Here is a 20,851-nt window from a genome sequence, read left to right as displayed (position 1 = left end):
CCTGGGGTGGGAGAACCCAGGGAGGCTTCCCGAAGGAGGTGACATTGAGGCCGAGCACTAGGGAGCCAATTAAGTGAAGGAAGAGAGTAGACAGGAGTGTCCCAGGCAGGTGGAGCAGCGGACGCCAAGCCTGGTTGTGGAAGAGAGCCATTCTCAGCCCCTTTCAGGGAATGAAAGAAGAAGTGGGCCCTGGGGAAGGCTGGAGAGGGGAAGGCAGGAGTGGGCTGCGCCCTCCTGAGCCCCAGATCGGGCCAGAGCTCCCCGCATGGGAGAAAGGGCTCCAAGCAGGGAGAGCTACAGCAGCCGTCACTCCTCATCACAGCCTCAGACAATGTCTCCCAGGAGAATACTGCCTCGCTGGAGATGCCCTCCTCTTGTGCTTCATGCCTTTGGATCAAAGCACACTTGCTCCGCTCAAGGGTCTCCCGGGGTTGGCAGGGAGGAGAGACGAGGCAAAATGATGGGACAGGAGGAGGGATATGTTACGGACTGCCCTTCCAGCTGGTTTGGTAGTGGGGAGGGTTTGGAGAATGGGCAGGGTTTGCACACTCTGGAACGAGGAAAGGGCATCGCTGCTAGGGGAAGGGAGTGAGGCGTGTCTGGCCAGAGCTTGGAAGGATCTGGAGCGAGGCAGCCGGCTTGATCAGCGGGGGCCAGGCTGGAAATGGCATCCAATGCCAGGAATTTGAGCTTGAGTGACGGGACCAGTGATGGTGGCTAAGCAGGGGAGAGCTGGGGCAGGAGCCGGCCTTGGGCGGCTGGCTTGTCACCGTCGCCTCCCTAGCCACTGCTTCCAGCTCATCAGGGCCCTTCCAGCCCCTCTCAGGGGAGAGCAGAGTGTGGGCCTCGCCTAGGCCTGCCAGGGACCTGAGCCAAGAGCCCTCAGCAGCTCGGAAGGGGGCCGTGTGCAGGCCCGCCCCAGGAGCCCTGAAAGAGGAATGTGGCCTAATTAATTCTCCGAAGCTCAGAGGGCCTCGCCTTGTGGGAGCAGCTGCCAGGACAGGCCTGCCAGGCCGTCACTAGCCCCGCCTGTCGATCACTCAGTGCTGGAGAGAGTGAGGGGGACAGCAGGCGGGGAGCTGGGAGACGGGGGTCCAGGGGGCCAGCCCCTGGCCTCCAGGCACACACATGTCCTCTGACCCCTTCACAGCTAAAAACACGACTATAGTAGTAGCCAATAGGCCTCAAGGGCTCACGGGGCAACAGCCCCTGTAGGAAGCAGGTGGTAGGCGCCCTCATCTAAGCCCCTGGAGGACCGGTGAGGTGGGGCCTGTCTTCCCCATCTTGCTGATGAGCTTCCCAAGGCTCAGAGGGGTACACTCTCCTGTGCGGGATCACGTGTTCAGAAAGCACAAGCAGGGCTCCTGGGATTTGAACTCGGGCAGTCTGTGTCTCAAGAGTGAGTTGTCATAACCACTGTGTGCTGGACCAGCTCAGCAGGGGAAATTGAGGCCCCAGGGATCTAGGATTCCGTTCCCAAGGACAACTGACTAAAAAGGGGCCCCGGGCTAGGAAAAGGGATGAGGACCTGCTTCAGTTGCCTCCTCCCACCTTTCCCTTGGGCTTCCCCCTCTTCCGACTAGGAGTAAGCCCTGGGGGGGATGCCGGGGACCCCGGGGTCACTACTCCAGGCAGGTGGGGTGGAATGAAGGGATCTTGTCTCCCTAGAGTCTCTAGCCATGGGGTGCCACGTTTCAGAAGCCCTGTGACAGCATCGGCGGCTGGATCTTGAGCCCCGAGACTCCTCCAGGGACCCTACTCCCCACACAGCGGGGACACAGAGGCCAAGGGCGGCTCAGGGGGTCAGGGAGGGGCTGGACCAGGACCTCATGGCTAGAGAGCGCAGAGCCAGGACGGGCACCCCTACTGGCCTGAAGCAGACCTGAAGGAGGGCCGTGTGGCCCCACCACGTCCCACCTCCGGGCTCTGCGTCCCCATCTGCCATGCAGGGGTGAGAGGGTTGTCCTGGCCTCCTCAGTAACAGCCCATGCTAACAGCACTCCGTGTGTCAGGCACCGTCCCGAGTGCTTCACTTAATTTTAAAATTTTATCCATAACTATATAATATATCATCCTAAGGCTGTCCCATAACGTGCGCGTCCCCTCATAGGTGTGTATTTAAGCTTGCTCACTTTCCCACCAGCAAAGTGATATTGTGTGCTACGTTTGTACTTCAATTTTTTATTCATTCCTAAGTCTTTTTTGCTACATATTTTTTTTATTGAGACATAATTCACACATCATAAAATTCACTCTCTTGAAGAGTACACTTCAGTGGGCTTTAGTATAGTCACAAAGTTATACAGCCCATCACCACCACCTAGTTCTAGAACATTTGTATCTCCCCCAAAAGGAAAAGCCTTTGGCAGTCATTGTCCCACATCCCGGTCCTCCCCAGCTTCCGGAAATTACCGATCTACTTTCTGTCCCCATGGGTTTTCCTCCTCTGGACATTTCTTATAAATGAAATCGAGCACTCCATGTGGCCTTTCGTGTCCCCTTGCACTTGGCATCAGGTCGTCAAGGCCCCCCCCCCCCCGCATGGCACAGCGTGTGGCCGTATTCCATTCCTTTCCATGACAGAATGATAGCCCTTGGTAAGGATGGATTACGATTGGTTTATCCGTTCATCTTCTAAAGGACATTTAAGTTGTTTCTAGTTGTGGGGCTAAGCAGTTTTTAGCCCTCAACAACCCTATTGGGAGGTGCTAGTCTGTCATCACATAAACAAAGAGACTGAGTGTCCCTTCCCAGGTCACTTAGCTAGTTAGTGAAGAGAGTGGGGGGCTTTGGCTCTGGGGGGGGGGGGCTTTGGTTCCACGGATTATGGCTTTGGCCATCCGGCAATACTGCCTCCATGCTCAAATGCATTGGGGTTCATGGTAAACTGCACTGCACGTGGTACCCATTGGACCTTGAGCAAAGGGTGCCATTTCTCAGCAGCATTTCTGAAGGTGGCAGAGCCAGGGTCTGCCAAGCAGGGCCCCAAGGTAGAATAGGGATGTCAGAACATCCAGTGATAAAAACTTGCTATCTTGGCACATAGGTGATTCATTCAGGAATGGGGACATCTCTTCACACCTGGTGGAGACCTGCCCTCCCCAGCTGAGCATCACTGACCACAGCCCAAAGCTCATTTCTCTGCCCCTCCCCACCTAGGAAGCTGTGGTTCCCCTCACGGCCCCAAGGCCCTGCCACTGAGCAGCAGAGGAAGGACTCTGGGTGGCATCAAGGTCAGAAGTACAGCCAAGGCCATAATTGACCTTGGGCAGGTCTCTACCTCCTTGTGGCTTCCATCTATTAAATAATGGGACAAGAAATCTTAATGCTTTCTTTTTTTCTTTTTTTCTTTTTTAAGATTTTATTTATTTATTTGCCAGAGAGCGAGAGAGAGAGAGAGCGCGCACAGGCAGGGGGAGCAGCAGGCAAAGGGAGAAGCAGGCTCCCTGCTAAGCAAGCCCAATGCAGGATTCGATCCCAGACACCTAGCCGACTGAGTCACCCAGGCGTCCCAAGGCTTTCTTTTTTTTTTTTAGTTACAAAGTAAGACAACACATACACAAAACTTGTAGCATATATATATAAAGAATTTTTCGTATAAGCATCTAGAATTAAAAGTAAGTCTTCTCCTTGCCTCTCATTCCAAGGTAACCACTCCGAGAATGAGGTACATAGACTTTTTCTATGGATTCAGATATAGGTTTTACAGCTAAGTTTTTAGAAGTGTTTAAGATAACATATGGAGACCTAAGTCTCCCTGCTCTGCAGCCTGCCTTCCTCACTCTGGAGGCATCTTTCCAGACCAGCACACAGGGATCCACCCCAGTCTTAATTTTAGTGGCTCCAGGATGGATGGATGGATATTGGGGGAACAATGGGACAGGCTGCTGTCTGTTTAACCATTCACCTGCCGATGCCTTTCGGACAGCCTCCGTTTGTTGTTTTCATAAACACACTGCTGTGAATATCTTGTTTATGTGATTCAACCATGAAGAACAGATTTTTAGACATGAAATACCTGGGTCAAAGGACCTCGTATTTTAAGTATTCTGCCAAGAATGATGTTCTAGTTTGCACCCCTGCAAACTAGACTCACTGGGCATGAGCGCCCTTTCCCCTACGTCCCTTCAAGCACTGGCGGCTCTGACACCAAAACCATTTCTTTGCAAGGAATCTGATGTTCAAGAGACGGGCATCTCGCCATCTGGGTTGAGAAGGGCGAAGGACCTGGCGATGCTCTGATGTCCCACCCCTCCCAGCTGGTGCAGAGAACCCTTCAGCATCTCCCAGTGCTGGTATCTGGGATCGCATATCGCTGCAAGCCTGTCCCCCTGTGGCCAGTGTTAGTCCCCAGCCCCTCAACCGGTTCCCAAGGAGCTTGGGGGTTGGAGCAGAAGCTAGCTGGTCTTCTCCCTCAGCTGACCCCACCGTCCCCTAATAAATGTGTCTTGAAGACCCATTCTGGGGGCAGCATCTTTATGGGAAAGCATGACTTCAAGCGCCTGAACCTGCAAGTTTGGGGAAAATGGGGAGCATGGGGCATTCTCTCAGACTGGGATCCAAACTGGTCTCTTTGAAAAGACTGGATCCTGCTCTTGCCTCTACTCAGACCTTGGTCTGTAGACCCAGGCAGGCTGCTGACCCTTCTGGGCACGAGGCTCCCAGGAGCCAGGCTCCCAGCTTCCAGGAGACCCCTCCCAGGGAGTAGTGCAGAATCCGCTCCCTCCAGAGGCTCTACACTGGCCTAGGGTGGGAGGAGAGCTCCTCCTGGGAGGTGGCAGCCTGGGGACAAGGGAAGGGCAAGGAGTGCAAAGGAGGGGAGCGTGAGGGTTCCCTCCCCTGGACTCTGAAGCAGTGTGCACTGTGGAGTCCCACCTGGCTGATGGGAGCCTGGGCTGGAGCACACATGCACCATCGTTGAAAACACACTCTCTCTGTGCACAGCTGGCGCTATTTCTGCCTTTCTGCAGGATTCAGGTATTTGTGCACAATTCACATGTGTGCACCTTCCTGTGCCTGCCGACACCGACAAGGACACATGACTATGAGTGCCCCTAGCGTGTGTAAGTCTGCCTGAGGGTGGCTTGTAGATGTGTGTGCACTTGTGCCTACACACGTGTGCACGTACGAGGATCTGTGTGCGCCTGCAGGTATGCGTGCAAGTCCAGGAGGGTAGGTCATGGGTGTGCAAGTGCCAGAGTGACGTGGGCACCCACACAGGCGCGTGGGCTTATGTCTCCATGTGTAAGAACAGCTGCACGAGGGGTCCGTAAGTGTAGGTGTCGTGGGTGCGTTAGTGCACACACGTGGGCGGTGCATCTAGAGTGTTTCAGTACATGTGTGGGCATAACTCAGTCTGAGAACCTTGACCTCTCCCCGGGGACCTACCCCCACCACCCCCACCCTGTTGCCAGAACCTGCCTCCCCACAGGAGGACATCATCAGAGTCCGAATGTCTTCTCTTATTTACAAGCAGATTAGTTTATTTTTTTTTAAGATTTTGTTTATTTACTTGTCAGAGCGAGCGAGAGAGAGAGAGAGAGAGAGAGAGAGAGCGCACAGGCAGACAGAAGGGCAGAGGGAGAAGCAGGCTCCCTGCTGAGTAAGGAGCCCGATGTGGGACTTGATCCCAGGACTCTGGCATCATGACCTGATCCGAAGGCAGCTGCTTAACCAACTGAACCACTCAGGCATCCCAGCAGATTAGTTTAGTAACCAGTAAGTCGTGATAAGCTTTATTGATTTGAAGAGCAGACATGGCTATATCAGAGATGTGAAATTCATGTGGAATTTGGGCAAAAAGCATGGAGGTGGAGCAATTCTCTCCCTCAGAGCCCCAGGGCGCCCGTGAGTGGTCTGGATGAGCCAGAGCAGAGGCCCCTGCCTCATTGTTTTCCGAGGCTGCCCTCCCCTAAGCTCCCCACCCCCCACCAGGAAGCTGATGGCTCCCGGTGGGTGAACGGCAGAGCCCCCTGGCCAGCCCCTGCTCTGACAGCAACTGGGTGAGACACGCCCCCTTTCAGCCCCCGTGTCTGCACCTGTAACTCAAGGCTGACTCAGAATGCCCGCTCCTCTATCTCCCGGCCTTTCTTTGCTCCTCTCCTGCCCCTAGAACAATTTCTATGCCTCCACCCCAGGTCTCCAGCCCTGCCCCATTCCTCCCTCTGCCTGCACTACCTCCAGGCCTCGGGGCTGACCCACAAACTTCTACCTACTCATACCCTCCCCCCACCTGCGACACCACATGGCTACATATTTGCATCTTCCCTGCTGGACTGTGATCTCCCAGGCCAAGGACAGGCTCAGGGCATTCCTGGGTCCCCAGAGCTTACCCCAAGCCTGCATGGTTTAGCTATCAGTCACTATTTGACTTTAAAAATAGAAGATAAAGAGGGAAGGGGAGGGAGAGGACAGACTCTAGAAGCAGCTATGTTTAGTACACACAGCAATTGGTTGGGTACCCACAAACGGTGAGTCAGCCTGATCTTTGCCCTGGAGGAGGGAAGAAAAAGCCCCATTTATCAATCTCCACCCGGTACCGGCACTCCCGGCCACTTAGAAATCTTATCGCATTGGCTCCCCACCACACACCTGGGAGGTAAGCAGTATTTTCATTCCCATTTTGCAGATGCAACAACTAACCCTCAGAGATGAGTCAGTAGCAGAGCTTGGCCTCGGGCCCTCCTGACCCTGGGACCTTCAGGCTCTTTCCACCCAGATTCCTTCTCTCGTCTGCAGCTTCCCTCCCTGCCTGCCCACGGTTGGTCCCATGGCACTTAGCAAGTGTCTGTGGATCCCCCGGAAGGTGGCCAAAGGTGCCCTCGGCTCATGCCCTCAGACTCAGCATGAAGAACAGGGCTGGTGGAGAGATGCCCCAGCATGGTGCTGGGGTGGGAAACTCTGAAACTAGTTCTTTACCTGCTCCTGGAAGTCCCAGCCCCCACCTGCTGCTCAGGAACTTGACCTTACTGGCTTCCCTCCCTGTTCTCTCACTTCCCACAACCTTTAAGTCTTCCGCAAATCACCTTGCACGTCAGCTCTATGCCCTCAAATCCCAGGTCAGGTCTGCTCCTGGGGGCCCCAGCCTGGAACAAAGGGGTGGCACCTGTGGGTCTGTGAGTGGCTGGGTGGCCAGGAGAGGCTTGCTCCAAAGGGGCCCCTGTCTCAGAGGCCAGGAGGCTCGTGCCGGTCTGTAGCAGCTCCCGGGAGGCCTCGGGCCATCCAGGAGCCCCAGCAGGAGGGAGGCCAGCCCAGCTGCAGTCCAGGGCAGTGTGCAGTGTCCGATTGGGGCGTGGGGCTCCGTGTACGCTGGGGACAGAGGGTGTGGGTATGCGCTCAGTTGACGGAGGCAAAAGGCTTATCTCAGGACCCAAGACTGCACCCAGGCCTCCCACCCTTCTGCAGAAGCACACCTCAAACAGGCCCCGGCAGGCCTCAGGGCAGCCCCCAGGCCCTCGGCTGGCCCTCTCCTGGTCCACCCAGGAAGGCCGGGGTCCTTCCAGCAGAGAAGGGAGGCCTCTGGGCGGAGGGCTCCGGGTGTGAGTCCCAGCAACCCCGTGTCCTTCCCTGCAGGGCCTCAGCTTTCCGGTCATCGGGGGGGAGGGAGGAAGTGAATGTGGGGTCTTAGCACCACTTCGGGGGGCCGTGCTGCCCACATCGGCCACAGTCATTTGTCGCAAGACGTCAGATGTGGCGTATACCCCGCCCCTGATCCCTACAGGCTTTCAGGAGAGGGTATTGCTTTACCAGAGGAATGAAGCTCTAATGGTGGAAACTCAAGCATTGGAAGAGACACGGCCTGTCTTTGGGGGGTGGCCTTCCTTACACCCCTCAGATCACACCATGTCAACCCCCAGGCAGGCAGCCACGTCAGGCAGGAAAAGCACACTTGGGCTCAAGTCCTGTGTGACTCAGAGAAGCCCCTTAACCTCTCTGAGCTTCAGCTTCCTTGGCTGTAGAACGGGCTGACCATGCCCCAGTGGCCCCCAGGTAAGCATCGTCACTCTCCTTTAATCTTCAGCTGCTGAGGGAGCAAATCTGGACAGATGTTGATGGAAGAGGAAATAGAGGCCCAGGGAAGAGCCGGCGGTGCTAAGCAGGCCAACCCCCGCTCGGTGGGCACAGAGAAGTCTGGGACTTGACTGCCCCCCTTGCACAGCAGCTCCTAGGCCTGGGCTCTGCCCTTCCATCCCAGTGTCTCCTGTCTGACCTGGCCCTGACCTGACACTTACCTGCGACCCAGCTCTTGCACGGGGCTGGCCGAGGGAGCAGCTAGGGCGGGGCCTGAACTATCTGCCCTCCCCTGGGATACTTTGGCCTTGGGAATGCCAGGAGCTGGGCCAGTAGGTCCATCCGAGGGATCACAACCTGATCTTACTCCCTCAAGAAGCTCTTAGAGCCTCACAGCACCTGGGGTAGGCACAGAGGGGAAACTGAGGCCCTCTGACTTCAGCCAGGAGGGGGAATCAGAGGCTTCTTTGGTTAACCTAAGTGGGAACCAGAACAGCAGAAGAACTGAAATCACTAATCGGCACACACCCTTTAAAAATCCTCCCCAAATTGTTCATGCCCTTGTCTGTATATGATTTGTACACTTTCCCGTGCGAATGGTACATTCCGGGGCTTTGTGTAAGTTAAGTACTCTGGTAGGTGCTCTTCTGTGTTTTGGCCTCTTCTGGACCACACATTTTTGATGTTCATCAGTGTTGTTATGGGCAACAGAACGGCTCCTTTTCCGTGCTCTGTAGTATTCCATTGCGTGACTAGATCACCCTCTGTTTTTCTGTTCTGCTGTGGATGGAAGGTGTACTGTTTCCAGTTTGTAAGCCAACATAAATAGCATGGCTTTGAACATTTTTACATCTCACTTTCGGTGAACATCTGTGGGTATTTCTGCTGGGGGGAACAGAATTCTCAGGGTACCCCAGGGTGGGATTTCTGGGTCATGGGAAAGACACATCCTGAGCTTTATTGGACTCTGGCAAGCAGTATTCCGAAATGGTTTACCGTATCACACTGCCATCCGCGGCATGGGACGGTGTCACATTCTTGATAACACTGGTAGGGCCAAATTTTCTCCTTTTAGCTGTTCTGACAAGCATGGAACGGTATCACGCTGGAAGCTGATTTTGCATTTCCCTCATGCCTCAGTGAAGTTGAACACGTGTCTTACTTTGCATTCCCTAGGAGCAGAGTCTGGGACAGGGATGCCACAAGATGTTGAGTTGGCAAACGTATTACTCTCCTAGTGTTCCCCCAACAGGACCCCCCACACAATGTGGCCCAAGGAGCAGATGTTTATTTTCTCCCGGTTTTGGAAGCTGGAAGCCCAAGGTCAAGGTGCAGTCAAGTTCGTTTCTGGCAGGGTAGTCTCTCTTCCTATCTGACAGCAGCCTCGTGCCAGGTCCTCACGTGGCAGCGTCCCTGTGCGTGCGTGGGAAGAGATCTCTGGTGTCTCTTCCTCTTCCCAGAAGGATACTAATTCTATCCCACTAGGGCTTCACACGTATGGCCTCATTTAACCTTCATTACCTCCCCAAAGGCCCCGTCTCCACATGCAGTCACGGTGGGGGTTAGGGGGCACCATTCAGTCCATACCAGGGGGTGACCCTAGAAAACTCGTGTGGGGGGTGTGGGAGCCAGAGAGATAAGGAGAAGGGCCACTGAAGTGTGGGTCAACAAGCAAGCTGCCTTCTGGGCCCTCCGGACTTTACTCCCGCAGGGAGACTCTGGGAAACTATGTAAACCACACCTTGGAGTTAACCCGCTCTAGGAGCCAGGGAGCTGGGCCAGTAGGTCATTGGCTGCGGGCTGCAGCAGGTATGGGAGGATGCTGGTCTCTTGTGGAGCACAACCTCCTCATGCTGCATGGAGTCCCCACGCTCAGGGCTGGGGGCACCAGCTGCTGGAAGGAGCACACACCATAACACGTCTCTGCCCACTGGGAACGGCTATAGAACGGCTATAGATCGAATTCCCTTCTGCGTGTAGTGGCTCCTCGAGTGTGATGGGATTTTGAAGGAAGCAGGCTGATTGACAGGCAGGAGAGGGCATTCCAGCAAGGGGAATGGCATAGACAGGAGCCTAGAGGAGGGAACAGTATTGGCCAGTGTGGGCTATGAGGGAATGAGAGGGGCCAGGTGAGACTGACATGGGGTCCCACAAAGACCCTACCATGCAGGTCAGATGGAAAGGAGCCTCGGAGGCTCTGGGAAAGGTAGGTTCCCCGTCTCTTTGCCAATCTGCCCGGAAACCCAATCTCGGTGATATTCCTAAGACCATCCTCACATGCTGCCTTCCAGCATGCCCCAGCCCTCTGACTCTCCCTGATCTAGCCCCAAGCACAGCTAGCACCCCCAAATCACAAGCATCCCCCCTGTAGTCAGGAGACACCATCCCCAGCAGAGAGGCTGCAAGCCAGGCCTGGGACCTGGCATGAGAGCAAGGACAAAGGAACTAGGCTTTTCCCAGGGTGGCAGGGACCCAGGCCACTGAGTGAGAATTAGGGGAGTCGAGGGCCAAGAAAGGATCTTGAGCTAAGGGATAGAGGGCATCCTGAAATGCTGAGAGGGGCCACTCTGGATTTAATCCCATGCCTCCTGAACTCAGCCTGAGCCTGGAGATTCCCACTGGAGACTTCTCACAAGTCAGAACCATGTTTGTTTGCCCTGTCTGGGAGCCTGCATGAGAGTCAGGGGAAGGCTGGGCCCAGGGGTGCAGGCTGGGATGCCACCCCCTACCTTGTCACCGTTTTAGCCTGAAGGGGGCTAGACGGTATAGGAGCCTCAGACAGGCCTGAGCAGGGTCCAACTTCTCTGCATGGCTATCAGTTTGGAATCCAGGCATAGCCAATTCTGTATTCAAATAATGAGCATCTTCTCTGCAGATGGAGGTATAATCCTGATGAATGCCAGGCATTGGTGGCACCTGCCTGTCAGGCCAGACTTTCTTTGGCAGACCACGTCTCCCACCTTGATCCTGCTTGGGGGCTCTCTCCCCACATGCCCAGGCAGAGCAACTCAGGAACCAGGCCCGGCCAACCAGAGTGTCCACACCCGGCACCCCCTCCAGGCATGGCAGTTGGCTCAGGGATCAATGCATGACCCAAGCTAGGCCAATAGGAGTCTTCCCCAAGACTTTTGCCAGAACTTTCCAGAAACTCTCTCTTCGGAGACTGTGGACTCTAAAGAGGAGGCTGTAGCAGTCGGTGGTCATCGTGCCTCCCAAAGAGAAAATCTGCCTGGAAAAAAACCAAGGCAGGCAAGCCTAGCTGAGAGATGGAGAGATAGTCTTAATGGCATCAATTAAACACCTGGATACAGCATGTCTGAAGTTCCTCAGACTTGTCATTTGCATGAGACAACACATTTCCTGCTCCGCTTCCATTGCATCAGGGTTTCTGTCACTTGGAGTCTAAAGGGTTCTGATTAAAACACCAGGTGAGAAAACAGCCAAGCCCTGTCTGCACCTTTATATCCCAGGGATACATAGAGATATGCAGGGAGCCTTTTTTTTTTTTTTTTTTTTTTTAAGGGCCATCGCAATTAGAATGTTGCAATGAGGCAAAGATCCATGTCCCGCTGCCCTTCTTTGAGAAGTGATGATTGACTAACTAGGGAGAGCAAATGCGTCCAGCAGGTTATTTTAGAGAGTTCCAAATGTTACTCACACTGGAAGGGATGTGCCTTGGCAAGCTGTCTTCCACCGGACTTCCCAGAGTGCTCTGAAAGGTGGCAGTGGCTGTGGTGCCCTTTTCCAACCAACGGTCCCTGGGCTGTGTCCTTACTCCTTTGCCGGCTAAAATGCAAGGGTCGGGGCTATATAGATTTAGAAGAAAGGGGAGAAAATGTTGCATTTGTGCAACCCCAAAAAGAACGGGCTTTGTTGCACATGGCTCAGCTGATTCCCTTGTTAATTCCAGTAAATTCAACAAACCACCTGAGTGGCCACCCATAGGGGGTCTGGTTAAATAAATGATAGTGTGAATATTGAAAAAGAAGTAAGGTAGGTCTAAAATATCCTGTCATAGAAATATGACTATCACGTATGAAGTGTTAAAAGCAATTTGCACAATTGTACTTCAATAAAAGGGGTATCTTTTTTTAAATTTGCAAAGTAAGATATGTGACATATGCACATTTAAAAAACTGGCCATCCCATCATTTGCAGGAGGTGTATACTGTATACACTTAGATGTGGGGACAAAGGGAAAAATAAACTTTTTGCAAGTAAAGGTAACCCATTCTCTTTGGGGGATTCTGTCGATGCAAACTTCAGTTCCCTATCAGAGCTAACTCCCCATCACAGAGGGTCTCCCTCCCAAGGTGCAGCCTAAGGGTTGGAAGCTTCAGTTTTCTCATGGCATCAGGAAAGGGCCTCTCTTGGGCTCATGGCACCCTCTTTTGGGGTGTCTTGTTCTGATGGCTCTAAGCGTCGGTTTCTGTCCTATTACCCGCGTAGCCATTGGAACCCAGCATCTATTCGGACTTGAGCAAGGACCGGGGGAGGCTCCAGAGAAGCTAGGCTGACCAAGATCCTCAACAGTGAACGCCCTGGGGTCTGGCTAGGACTGGAGGGTCATTGCATCCCTGTCCAGGGTCCTGACTGGCAAATGACCGCCAAAGCTCTCAGGGGCTTTCTGTGTCCTCCCTTTATTGGGGCGCTGGGAAATCGGGGCATCCTTTCCACACCACCAAGGAGATGAGCAGGATGGGGGGTGCTATCTGTCATCTTTTCTCTGTCTGAGCATCTTGTAGGGAGCTAAATGCTGGTCTCCAGAAAGACATGTCCACATTATAACCCCCAAAACTTGCAAGTGCAATTTGACAAGACCAAAAAAAAAAAGGTCTTTGCAGATGTAACTAGGGATCTCAAGATGAACTCACCCTGGACTACACAGTTGGCCCTAAATCCAATGGCACATGACTTTATAAGGAAAAGCTAGAGGGCAATTTGACACGGAAGAGAAGTCTCAGAAACAGAGTGGGGGAAAGCTATGGAAGGCAGAGGCAGGGACTGCGGTGACCCAGCCACAGGAATGCCGACAGCCACAGAAGCTGGAAGAGGGAAGGAACAGAGTGTCCTCCAGAGCACTGCAGCAACCATGATTTCAGACATCTGGCCTCCAGAAATCTCAAAGGATAAGTTTCTGTTGTTTTAAAACCACCAAGTTCATGGTCATTTGTCAAGGCAGCCCAAGAAACTAAGAGATGCCTCCTGCTGCCCTTCCTGCTCCATGGTGGGCATGGACCAAACATCCTTCAGGACAGCCTTCAGCTGAGTCCTGGAGTTCTAGAAGTAGGCAGAAGCCCCCACCTGGGACTTCTATCATTTCCACAACCCCTCGCCAGGCTGGGGCTCAGAGGGACACTGGGTCCCTGGGCAGCTCTTTGTCTCACTCTTGCCTCCTCTAGATCTGTTTTTCTAACTCTCTGGTGGCTCTTCTGAGAAGCAGAAACACTGCCCACCTCCTTTCCAGCTGGGCAGGAGTTTCCCTACATCTCTCTACCTGTGCCTTAGAGCAAAACTCCATGCTAGTCCTCCAGCACTGACTCTTGATGTCTGCAGAAAATATGTCAGAACAGAGAAATCGGCTTCCTGTCTCATAGTAGATGGTGCTGCTTCTCCACCCATCTTCTATTTCCCTGCTCCTCTTCTTGAAAACAACTGCTTCCATTCTGGAATCCACCTAGCCTTCACGTTACCCTCATGCTTCAAGAGAAGATAGCCCCAACTTCGGCTCCAACCTCGGACAGTTCTGAGAGGTGTCAAGGAGTCCCATCTTGCCAGGGTGATGGTCCAGCAACCCAGGCCTAAAGTACCAGTGCAAGGTGCACCACCAGCCATCCATGCCAGTGTGTGACTCCAGCCAAGATGCCAGCTCCTAGGAGCTTCTGAGAAAGGTATTTCCTTGCTCTTAAGAAGGATCTAGCAGAAGAGGCATGCTCTCCCTTTCTCTATGTATCGTGCTGATGAATTTGTAGTGTGGCCCTTTGGCTTTTTGAGGGAAGTCAGCCCATGAATGAAGTCATGTGATAGAGGAGAGCCCAGCCAACAGACTGCAGAGAGATGGGCCAGAGTTGCTGGATTAAGCCAGACCTGAAACACACCCTATCTCTGGAGTCTGGCTACCTGAGCCAGTACATCTCCTTGTTGAAGCCACTTGTGTTGGACTTATTGTTAGCTGCAGCCCAAGGCATCCTAATCAACATGTCACTCACCAAAGCCAGTTTTTAATACTATTGAGATCCTACTTGGGGAGTCAAAAGCTAACTAAGCCTTGTTCTTTGTTCCTTTTTATATTACTATTCTATTTTAATCTTCTCTGAAGCAAATGGATGCCTATGGCTGAATAGGAGAGTGTCACATAAGGAAGTATGAGAAAAAATACACATTATGCATTTCAAAAAAAGTTACTCACATTACACTGACATTCGCACAAAACTCAGGGGGAGGAATCCCTAAACTGTTAACAGAGGTCGCTTCTGGGGAAGGGAATTTCCGGGAAGTGGACCTCCCTTTCTAGGTTGGTGTTACTGTAATGTTTGCATTTTAGAGTAGGTATAAATTCCATTTGTAATTTAAAATCCTGGTGATTTAAAGTAATCCGAGGCATCCAGAGTCCCCTTCCATGTTCCACTGTTGTAGTCTGGCTGTCAATTATGCAGGAAGCGTGTCTGGACCAAGCAAAGCCTCAAGAAGCCTGGTTTCAATGACCAGCTGGGCTAGGATGCTGCAGAGAAGCCAGTCCCTGTCCTCGACAAGTGCAGGGACCCGTGGGGACACTCTCAGCAGCTGCAGCCTCACTCACCAGGGCTGCTTGCTCAAAGTCCTCCCCAAGGACCCCGCAGTCCAGGTTCTTGAAAGCACATATTGTTTTTCCATTGTCTGTCTCCCTGCACTGGAGGGTGAGCTCTCTGAGGGCAGGTTGTCTGAGGGTCTGGGATCCCCCAGCCCCCGGGGCGCTGCCGGGCACACAGTGGGCACTGACTGTGTGTGGGTTCGGCGTACTGGATTGAAGGACAGAGGCTGAGCCCGGTTCTTGTCCTTCCCACTCCCTCTCTAGATACCTGGCCTACAGAAAGTGACTCTTCCCTGCTCTGTCACCTTGCCTCTCCCTCTTCCCAAACTGTAAGCCCCACCCTGCCAGCCTTTCCTTGGCATTTTTTAAAAAAGATTTTATTTATGGGGTGCCTGGGTGGCTCAGTTGTTAAATGTCCGCCTTCAGCTTAGGTCATGATCCCAGAGTCCTGGGATGGAGCCCCGCATCAGGCTCCCTGCTCCACGGGAAGGCTGCTTCTCCCTCTCCTACTCCCCCTGCTTGTATTTCCTCTCTTGCTGTGTCTCTCTCTGTCAAATACATAAATAAAATCTTTTTTTAAAAAAGATTTTATTTATTTATCTGAGAGAAAGAGAGAGAAAAAGAGAGAGCGGAGCAGGGGGGAAGTGGGGCAGAGGGAGAAGCAGACTCCCTGCTGAGCGGGAGCCCTTCTTGGGGCTCCATCCCTGGACCCTGAGATCTTGACCTGAGCTGAAGGCAGACACTCAAGCGACAGGGCCATGCAGGTGCCCCCCCCACCCCTGCCTTCCTTGGCATTTCTTAATCTCCAAGGCCAGCTCCAAGGTTACCTTCTCTGTGAGGGGCTCGGCCCCCTCTGCTGTCACACAGACATTCTTTGCTCCCAGCCTCTCAGTCACTTGTTTGCTCACATGTCTGTGTTCCCCCAGCCACTGTCCCCCAACCCCACCACTGCTCCTCAATGGATGAACGTCTGCACTGGGCATGGGCCAGTTTCTCCCGGCGTGTCCGGGGCTCCTACAGAGAGCAGGACCGTGGGCAACACAGAGCTCAGGAAAATTTGCTTTTTTTTTTTTTAAAGGTTTTATTTTATTTATTTGACAGACAGAGATCACAAGCAGGCAGAGAGGCAGGCAGAGTGAGAGGAGGAAGCAGGCTCCCCGTGGAACAGAGAACCTGATATGGGGCTCAATCCCAGGATCCTGGGATCATGACCCGGGCCGAAGGCAGAGGCTTTAACCTACTGAGCCACCCAGGCAGGAGTGGGTGAAGAAATGAATGGACGAGCTCCCGTTCAGTTAGTGATCGGGAATGTGAGCGAGCAGGCAGACGCATGAATGAAGGAGAGAAGGCATTACTGAGTGAATGAGTCAGTGACTATGAGGAGGGGGAGGAAAGGGTGAGTAGCCTGTGAAGGAGAGTGAGCCCAGGTTTCCAGGCCTCTCCAGCAGCCCTGGCATCAGAGAATCCCCACCACCCCTGGGCCTGTGTTCTGTGCCAACCAGACCTCATGATGTTTCCTCCCAGAGCCAGCTCAGTGCTGCTTAGTACTCGCTCCCTGATGCTGGCCAGACCCTGGCTGGGCTGTTGAATCAGACAGGGCCCTGCCCTGGGGCTCCTGGGACTGGGGGCAGACAGACAGCCTCATAAATAAACCCAATGCCATGCTGGGAAGACATGTGTTCCGGCCGAGTGGTGAGCTCAGGGCTGGCTCTGGAGCCTGGAGCAGGGCAGAGCCCGACAGAGGGATCTGGGAAAGCCTCAGGGAGAAGGGCCTCAGAACTGCACCTCAAAGGACAGAGAGGGTACCGAAAGGGCACTAGGGGCAGGAGGGGACAGAGCCAACAAAGGCATAGGGGATGGAAGATGCCGGGGGTGGGGGAAGAGGAGGAGTAGGGGTTGGCAGTGGAATGGGGTTGGGGGGGGTGGGACCTCTGCGAGTGCTGGGGCCGCCAGCCAGGGATGGGGACGTAGCAGGATGTCAGGCAGGGTTATATCCAGAAGGAGGATGATTGGGGTTCCAGGGAAACACTACACAGAACACACCAAGGAGTTTCCAGGGTCTGCTACAGGTTTTGCATAGTTTAGCTTATGGTTTCTCTCCATGGAGCAGTAGCCACTATCCTCCCAGCCCTAAGACTCCCTGTCAGCAGCCCGAGGCCTGTAGGGATGAATCCCAGACTAGGGAGGTTTTGGAGGGGATTAACATTTACAAGGAGGTGTTTATAAGTCAAGTTGTTTTGCAATGGTCCCAACGATGGGAGAGGTTCTGGGGTTTCTGAAGCAAATCCGAGAAGTCAAATTCAGAGTTTGACACGGAACCTCGACACTGAGTAGTCAGTGACGGCTAGGGAAGCCAGCGAACATTCTACAATGCACAGGATGGCCTTCCACAACATAGAATGTTCCGGTCCCAAACGTCAAAGAATGTCAAGGCTAGTGAGCCCGCTTTGACAGCTGAGAGGGCTGAGGACACTGGATCAAAAGAAGGTCACCAGTAATGACAGGAGTTCTTCACATGTGCAAGAAGCTGGCCTGGATACCCACCGTCCTGCAACCTGTTCTCTCCTATAACCTATTCTGCTTTGAGGACGCAGAAACTGAGTACCAAGGAGATACATGACTCCCCCAAGGGCACACAGCTGGTGGGTGCTGGAGGCAGGGCTCCTACCCAGCCAGCCTGACCCCAGAGGCCATGCTCCTGGTCATGATATCTCATGACCTTCCACATCCCCAGGACCCCACCCTCCAGGACAAATGAGCCATCCACTCTGCTCTGTGTCCCCACCCCCCGCCAGGGTCCTGGGCTCTTCTGCTGCAGAAGGGGAGCTTGGCAGCCAGGACCTCGGCTTTTCAGGGAAGCAGTGGGCGGGCAGGAGGCAGATCCCAAGGACAGAGGGCCTTTGTCTGCCTGCAGATGGGCAGGCAGGCCTGGGCTGTGCAGCCCAGCCCAGGGGCCAGTCGGGTGCAAACTCATTAGCTGGCTGCGGAGACTGCCAAGGAGCCGGGAACAATTACAGGGCTGAGCTCCAGCCGGGAGCCGGGAGCCACACTGGGAGAGCCACTGAGCGGTCCTGCCTTTCCCTGAGGGCCCGGCTTCCTGGGAGGCAGCTGCAAAGTTTGCCTTGAGGATGGCTCCAGTAGCTCCAAAGTCCGCTGACGCTGACGCTTTGGAACCCACCATGTGTGGAACCCACCATGTGTGGGGCTGGGCGCATTTCGTGCCTCATCACCTTTTATCTTCAAACGCCCTTGGGGAATGATTAACTGGGTCCCATTCATGTATGCGTCCACCCACTCATTCGACAAATATTTATTGAGTGCCTACTGTGTGTCAGCACCCTGCTGGATCCTGGGGATACAGCAAGGAACCAAACAGGAAAAATTCTTCACTCTCACGGAGCGGAGAGACAAACAACAGGAAAGGGACACACAAGGTCACTGTCCGCTGTGGTCAGCACCGTGGCAGAAATGAAGGGCGGGGGGGGGGGGCAGGCTGGGGCAGGCCCCTTGGGACAAAGTGGTCAGGGAAGGCCTCTGCAAGGAGGTGACAGAGGAGGACCTGAGGCTCCTAGAGGAGAGGTGACTGGTCCGAGGTCACACAGTCAGTGGGTGGAGGAGCCCGGACTTGGCCCAGGCCCACTTTCCTCCGCACCTGAGCCCCAGCCTCCCAACCCCTGGGAGCCTCTGCCTGCCTGGCCATCGCCACCAGCAGTGGTCAGTGAGTGTCATGGATGCAGTGTCTCCCATCCCTCTCGCCACTGGCCTTCCAAAGGAGGTGGGCTCCCCAAGGTCCAGAGAGGCAGTGACCAAGAGAGAACTTAGAGTCTTTCGATCCCCAAACCTGGGGATCGGCCTTGGATCCATTGGGGAATGGATCCCCATTGGATCCCCATTGGATCCCCAATGGATCCATTGGCCTTGGGGAAGGGCCTTGGAGCCATTTCAGGCTCTGATGGTCTCTGTGTTCTGTCTGCCACCCCATGTGCTTCCTGGCCAAGCTCTTAGCCTGGGCTGAGCACTTAGTAGGCCTGTAAGAAACAGAGTAATGGACACTTTGTGACTTTGGACAGAGTTCATCTCCCTCCGGGGCTTGCATTTCCAAAAAATATGAAATTGGTCCAGACCAGCCCTGAAATGCCCATGTTCATTCTATTCCATCATCATTCCAGGAGGAGCGTGGTGCCCCAGGGAGACAGAGTAGAAAGAGGCTCAGCCTCGTCACGGTCCCCTGGCAGAGAGGGCCGTGCGACTCAAGACGGTCGGGGGGCGAGGTGCAGGGCAGAGCAGCGTGGAGATGGAAGGCAAAATAGGTGGGACTCAGCAGGCGTCATTCAGGGCACGGAGAGACATCCGGGGCTCCTATACGATGGCCTCTCTCCCTTCCTCCCGTGTCCACTGCCCGCTACCTGTGTAAGGTCTCAGGCCGCCACTGCTTCTGCCCCTTCTCCAGTCCAGCCCTGGCTTGGGATCTATGAGTTTCCTAGAGGAGGGGTTGATCCTCTTGTAGACCTCTTGTAGATCCTCTGTAGACCCCGACTACACAGACTTTGTGACCCTGGCCAGGCAGCCATTCCCCTTCCTTGGCTTTGGAAGAAGGGTGATCAGAGCAAGTCGGTGGCATCGTAAAAGATAGAGTTTCTGAGTGCTTCCTTCGGGTCAGGCAGCGATCCCTTGAGACAGGTAGTATTACAGATTTACAGAGAAGAGATCTGAGGTGGAGGGAAGGGAGGTCACTTGCCCAAGGCTGCACGCCTGCAAATGGCCCCGTGGGGATTCCCACGCAGGTCCATCTCATAACGAAAAGCTGCTCAACTGCGTGAGTCTATGCACTTTAACCCAAGTCAGTCCCCAGCCTCTGACTAGTAGGAAGGAATCCAAGAGACAATATGGCGGGTAATCAGAAGCCAGCAGAGCGCCCAAGCACAGAGCCCTGGTCGCTTTCAAAACCAGGCAGCTCCCAGGTACATTGCTGCTAACTGAATGAACAGCAGCTCCTTGCCTGTATGCACTATCATAATCCCCCCCAACCCTGGGACAAGGGGGCTGCTTTCCCCATCCCTAAACAAGGCCTCGAAGTTCAGAGAGGTTGACGGAATGCTGAGGACACACAGCCAGTGACAGGTGTCGGCGCTGGACAGTACTCCTGGCCCTATCCCGGCCACCCCAGGGTAGGAAAGTATAGCTCTGTCCTACAAGAAGGGCAGCTAAGACTCGGGGAAAGGAAGCCACCCTTTCCAGGCCCCAGAGCTGAGGAACGGCGTCTGGGAGCACTGAGCACTGTCCCCCACACTGTCACCAACTGGCCCCGGGAAACCACAGGACAATCCTCCAGCCTTGGCCTCCTGGCTTCCCCCTCTCAGAACAGGGACAAGAGTGTCGGCTGCATCTGACGGCGGTAGGGTGGGTTTAGTGAGTGTACGGCCCAAAGCGGGGCACCCCAGAAGCAGTGACAACCAAAATGACAATAGCAATAATCGTGATCGTAATCATAATCATAATCATTACCAAAATCGTGGTACTGAGCACATAGTGTCCCTCTGGGAAGGACGTTTACCCGGAAGTTCGAAGGGCTGGCTTCCACGACTCTCATTTCTGACACGCCCCTTATCTCTCTGGGCACCAGGTAGGTCACAAAGGAAATGGGGGGGAAGGGCCTTGGAGCCATTTCAGGCTCTGAGGGTCTCTGGGGCTGACTCCAGAGAGCTGTTCTGGGGCCTTCCACACTCTGGGGCCTGGGCTGTGCCCCCGTGTCTTTCCCTCCCTGCCCACCCTCAGAGGAGAACCTGAACCTCAGAGAAGAGGCCACAGAGGAAGGCAAAGGAAGAAAAGATTGTGGGAGGCGGAGCTATTTGCTTACCAAGGGCAAGAAGGGTCAGGAGTCAGACAGAGCCAACCCCCGGCGGGGTGAAGGGAGAGGTTGTAGGGTGATGGCGGGTGAGATGGGGGTCTGCTGCCCACGCAGGGCCGCTTACCAACCCTGGTGGCCTTTTGGATGCTGCCTGTTTGGGTCTGGGGACTGGACCCAGGGGCCCTGAGGACATCGCCGTAGTG

This window comes from Mustela lutreola, chromosome 10 (assembly GCF_030435805.1).
Source record: "Mustela lutreola isolate mMusLut2 chromosome 10, mMusLut2.pri, whole genome shotgun sequence".
NCBI classification, from domain to species: Eukaryota; Metazoa; Chordata; class Mammalia; order Carnivora; family Mustelidae; genus Mustela; species Mustela lutreola.
Note: the sequence above shows the minus strand (reverse complement) of the source record.